The following is a 6,421-nucleotide window of genomic DNA, read 5'->3' on the forward strand; positions in this document are numbered from 1 at the left end:
ACCTAAGTAGAACTATACAAACCATCAATCTTTTTATTTAAAAGTTCTACCTGATTAGATAGCATAGTGACCGCGTCGAGGTTGAAAACACTAGCTGCTTTTGTCAGCTTCGTTCTCATGACTTGCCACTGATAGTTATTCAGTGACATCTCTTCAATAAATTCGTAAGCCTCTTCAGGTGTTTTGTTGCTTAAAGTTCCACCGGCGGCTACGTCGATCAATTGCCTTGTTAAGAGGTTCACACCATTGTAAAAAGTCTGAACCTGCAGCCATAGAGGTAACCCATGGTGAGGGCACCTTCTTAAAAAGTCATTGTATCTCTCTCATGAATCATAAAGAGTTTTTAAATCCATCTGCACAAAAAAAAGATATCATTCCTTAATTTAGCCGTTTTAGTCGGCGAAAAATATTTAAGCAAATATTTTTCGGTCATTTGTTCCCAAGTGGTGATTGACCCTCGAGGTAACGAGTTCAACCACTATTTAGCCTTATTTTTTAATGAAAAGGGAAATAACCAAAAGCGAATGGCATCGTCAGAAACGCCATTAATTTTAAGGTGTCGCAGAATTCCAGAAAATTAGCTAAATGAGTGTTTGGATCCTCGTCTTGCAAATCATCAAACTGAATAAACTGTTGTATAATTTGAATCGTGTTAGGTTTCAGTTCAAAATTATTTGCAGCAACAGCAAGTCTAACTATACTCGATTCAGTTCCTATTAAAGTATGTTTAGCATAATCATACATAGTACAAGGAGCAGAATTCTAATCTACAGGATTTGCAGCAACCACTGGAGGTAGCAGATTATTCTGATTATCAGCCATCTCCTCAGTTGTAGTATGTATGTCGTCCTCTAACTCTTCCTCTATGTATTGTAGGCTTCACCTTATTTCTCTTCGGTTTCTGTGAGCTGTGCTCTCGATCTCACTGTCAAAAAGCAAAGGTCCTGATGAGTTTCTTCTAGTCATAAACTGTTAAAAACCTGCCAGGAGTTAAAGAAAAGAAAATTTTAGAAACAAAAAATTAAAATTAAAAACAAAAAAGTAAATTGCAATAAAGGAAAAAATGGCTAAAGTAATAAAAATTAAGTGTTCCTAATATCTTAGTCCCCGGCAACGGCGCCAAAAACTTGATGGTCGTAAAATTAACTAAAAATTCGACTAAGGCAAGCGCACCAATCGAACAGTAGTATAGTTATGGTGAGACCGGGGATATCGTATCCACGAGGACTAAAAGTACTAGTAATTACTATCTTTTTATTATCTAGCCTAACAATTAACATAATTTTTAATCTAAAACTAATTATCTAATTACTAAGATTACGATAGAGATAAAAGTTAGAGAATACTTTAGGAAAATCGATGGAGAAGACAATACCTAAGGAAGAGTTCACCTTGACTTCACTTATTACCTCTGAATTAGATGATTTATTGACTTGACTTAATCCGTAGAAATCCCTAATTTATGTTAATATCCCTCTCGAGACTAAAATCAACTGACTCTAGGTTGATTACTTGAAATCTCTTTTTAATTAAAACCCCTATTGTTGCATTAACTCGATCTTTGGATTCCCTTATTAAATTTGTCTCTAATCCGGCAGATTTATGTCGTCTTATCTCTAGGATTACATGCGACTCCGCTTAATCATGGGGATCTACTCTTAAACAGGGACTTTTGCTCCACTGAATAAGCACATCAAAACCTGAGTTAATACCCTAGAATATTAAAACAAGAATTTAAAACTCACAATTAAGAATAAGAACAAGTATTTATCATATAATTCAAATAGTAATAAGATTCATCTTAGGTTTCATCTCCCCTAGGTATTTAGGGAGTTTAGTTCATAATAATGGAAAACATCTCAAGATTTAGAAAACAACTAAACATAAAGAAACCCAAAGAACTAGGAAATTGGATGGAAATCTTCAGTCTTGCTGTAGATCCTCCTTCTGAGCTGATCCCGATGGCTGTTCTCGAGTATTTTCTCCCTTCTCTTCTCCATCCCCTTTTCAATCCTCTTCTAGGGTCTTTATATAGACTTTAGAATGCCTCAAAACCCTCAAAATTAGCCTTTTCTGAGTAGAATTAGACTTGGGCTCAACAGGGACATGGTCGTGTGCCACGCCCGTGTGAAGGTGCTCAGGCCATGTGTAATTCTGACTTGGTTTAGTGTCGACACGGCCATGACACACGGGCGTGTGGATCACCCGTGTGGAAGTGCCTAGGCTGTGTGAAAGACTGATTTAGCCCCAATTTTTCTGTTTTTGGCCTGTTTCTCGCAGTTTTTGCTATCCTAAGCTCTTCTGAGTATAAAACATGAAATTAAAGGATTAGGAGCATCAAATTCACTAAAACTAAGGAAAAATCATTCATAAATATGCCAAGCATGGGGTAAAATATATATATATTATGGTTTATTACATTCCACACCAAGTCATGCATTATTAAACTTGTTACCATAATTTCAAATTGAGCATTCATGCATATAGTCATTTTAAGCTATTAGGTCATCTCTTATCCTTTAACACCAGATTCATACTTTACCATACATTAATTGATCAATAACACATCACATCATTATCATGCACTCACTAAGCAATAACATATCCTACCATCAAAACACTAACACATGCATGCATGGGCAATTAGATTACAACCCAAATGATCAAATATGAGTCATATCACATGGCCATTACAAAAAGAATCATCATCATCGGCCTTCACAATTTGGCCAAACAGCATGCACATATCACAAAATGACCAAGCTTCCTATACAGGCCATACTCCAAATAATAATTTCACTACCCAATAGTCTTTTGATAGTGTGATTGAATACTCTGACAGCTTCTGATCCCTGAGCTAGCTTAGCGGAACTACAAAAGGGTGGGAAGAAAGGGGAGTAAGCATTAAAGCTTAGTAAGTCCACATACAAATAATATGAAATAGTAGTAAGGAATCAACATGCAAAAACATAGCAAAATATACATAAGATTATTCATCATTGAAACCTTTTTGCTTACATATCATACGCACATATATACTTTCTCATTTTAAATCGATCTTTATCAAGGCATTACTCATAAGCTTAGCATACATACATGTACTCATCGTAAAGTATCAATAACCATACCTCTTTCATATGTCCTCCTCGAGACTTTCATCACATTCATTACATTACCTGTTGAACACTAGGAGGACTATTGGATACGCGGAAACCTTGCACATAAGTGCCACATATACAAACGTAGCCGAAGCTACCACATAGCATGTAACACATCCATAATGAACTCGGACCTCTCAACGAGCTTGGATGTTACATGAATCGTATCCATTATAACTCGGACCACTCAACGAGCTCGAATGTAACACCCCTAACCCGTATTTGTCACTGGATTAGGATCATAAGGCATTACAGAATAAAAGCACAATTCCGAACAATTATATATACACATGAACAAGTCTCAAAGATCAATCAAAATTTATTTCATAAATTGAAACAACTCTTGAATTTGAAACATTTTATATCATACTTATATATACAGTCATATCATTCTTATGCAACAATATAAAATATATCATTCAAAACTTTAAAGCATATACTGATTTTAACAAAGATTAAACATAAACCTAAATAATTATCCAACTTTTATAATACGCGAGTATACATTGACTTTTCATATTAACTAGTGATATTACTACTCAATTCAAACTCAAGCATCATTTAAATATCTAATATCAATTGAATTTATACTTAAAATCACAAGTCAATACATTATACAAACAAATATCTTTATATATATAATTACAGGGTGACTAACCCCATTAGCGCCGAATATCTAGTTCAAAAACAACCACATAAGTCACATAATAATGTCGAACATTTATGCATGCTAATACCATGTAATACTTCATTTATGAAGCTAACTTTTATAACTTAAATGAATGTTTTGTCATGGTAACTGAATACATATAACTAAATATATATATGTATCATACTTATCAACGAACAGAGATCACAACCAATTTCCCAAATTCCAATCATTTTATCTTGTAAACATATAATTCAAATAATACATCAAACCACTTCATTACATTTATATTCACAAGTGCCGAATCATAGGTGGCTCAAAAATAATATTCATATCTCCCATATCATAACCGAATGCCATTACTTCAGTCATAGTCAGTTAACTAATATATATATTCAAACATGCATTTTCCATACCATATAATGAGCATATTAAGACAAAGTTATATGATGTTCGGACATAATCAACCAACCTTTAATGCCAAATCACATATAATATATTGACTAAATGCTACAACCAAAATTCAAACAATCGTTTATCTATGCATATCATAACTGAATCAACCTAATGCATACATCCAAAATCACCAAGCAACATTGACACTCAAAATAGATATCACAAGTATCATCCCAACATGGCACGTTGCATAATAACCAAAAAGAACTTAAACCATGGTCCAACAAAATCGAATTTAAGCATGGAAGTTAAGCCATTTTCAAAGCATAAAACACTTATTTCAAACATCATTCATTCATAGTACTTAACACGTTAACTAAAACGAATTCAAACCACAACCAAGCATAACTGAATTCAAACATAGAAATTAAGCCATTTTCGCATGGCCTTTATACAAAACCAAAGTTCATCATTTGAAACATATTCCAACCTATACATGCCATAATTCGATTTTAGCTTATAAAAGTACCAAAATAGTAGATAGTGTGATGATCTTGCTGACGATCCCCGAGCTCGTAACTTGATCCAGAAAACTATAAAACAAAAACACACATAAACACAGAGTAAGATTTTTATAACTTAGTAAGTCATAAGCAAATGTACAACCTAATGATAATATCAACTTAACTAAATCAAGCCAAATTATATTATCATAACACAACTAGATCCAAACATATAAAGTTCATATTATATAGATATATATACATTCATTCATAAATGCCAGCTTGGCCGAATGCTATTATAATCGAAATAATTTAATTATCATTCAACCTTCAAGCCAAAATGTCAACATTTATATACCGAATATACATACACTTATATACTTAAGCTCAAATCATAATATAACATCATGTATATATACATATCTATGTGACCGAATATACATGGTCTTGTATATACCTATTCAAAAAAAAAAGACAATTCCATAATATTCATATCATTCATTCATAAGACCAAACACATATATCATAATCACATAAATCCTTTGTTTGCATCACATATGATTTACATCAAATAACCAAATTACTTACTTACCTTATTTTAGTTAGGTAGTCAACTGTTCCATACTGGTCGTTTCCACTCATTTTACACTTTCGATCACAACTTATCAATGCCCGATAAACCATTTAGAATTGGATAGGACACTCAGATAATCACACATATCGTACAATGCCAACGTCCCAGACGTGGTCTTACATGTAATCACATATCGATGCCACTGTCCCAGACAAGGTCTTACTCGCACACATATATCAAAATCCTATGTCATAACATATGTATCCTAACTATTCCTAAGGTTCATACGGGGCTTTCGGACGTCGTAACTTGGTCGAAACGAATTCGAAAACATGGTAACCAAGCTTATTCACATTCGGCTATAATATGTATAAAATCATATATTTCATTTCAGCATATATATATTACATTTAATTAAAATTAAGTACGTCTATTTGCTTATAAAATTACCTTGGACAATATAAAACGGAACGGGACAACTAGTCGACAACTTTCATTTACCCCCGATCCAAATCCAATTTCTTTGGTTCTTGATCTAAACATATTCAAATTAAGCTCATTCAAACATATTTTCATTCAATTTAGTCCAAAAACACATAAAATATTTTTTACAATTTAGTCCCTATTCACAAAACATAAAATATGCAAAATTTCAATATACCCATGTTTGGCCGAATATTCCTAGTATTCATACAAGTCCATATATTTTATTTATTTCACATTTCAGTCCCTCAAATTATTATTTTTGCAGTTTAGTCCTAACTACTCAAAATCATCAAAAACTCCAATACGAAACATGTTAATCTAAAACATATCTTTCATATTTCATCATCAAACAACAAAAATCACAAGCTCTCATCAATGACATAACTCAAAATATTCATTGAAATAAAAAATTCAAGCTTGGGTCTTGAAGATAACTTAGCAACGATCTCAAAAACGTAAAAATTATTAAAAATCGAGCTAAACGTATACCTTGATTGAGCTTAGAATTGGCCGAACCCTAGGTTTCTTTTATCTTTTCTTTTGTTTTAGTTTCGAAAATGGTGAAATAATATGAACATGGCTTTCTTTTTTATGTTTTATGTTATAATATATCTTTTATTAACTTATGGTTTAATTTACATATTTAACATTAATA

The 6,421-nt window shown here is 32.7% G+C and overlaps 1 non-coding gene across 1 annotated transcript; it reads left to right on the top strand.

Annotated features, from left to right (window-relative positions):
- Nucleotides 1-279: 279 nt before the first annotated feature.
- Nucleotides 280-385, top strand: LOC121217592 (small nucleolar RNA R71). Its single transcript, XR_005913727.1, has one exon. It is a non-coding gene; the product is annotated as a small nucleolar RNA R71 (small nucleolar RNA).
- The last annotated feature ends 6,036 nt before the right edge of the window (nucleotides 386-6,421 follow it).

Source organism: Gossypium hirsutum, chromosome A02 (assembly GCF_007990345.1).
Source record: "Gossypium hirsutum isolate 1008001.06 chromosome A02, Gossypium_hirsutum_v2.1, whole genome shotgun sequence".
NCBI classification, from domain to species: Eukaryota; Viridiplantae; Streptophyta; class Magnoliopsida; order Malvales; family Malvaceae; genus Gossypium; species Gossypium hirsutum.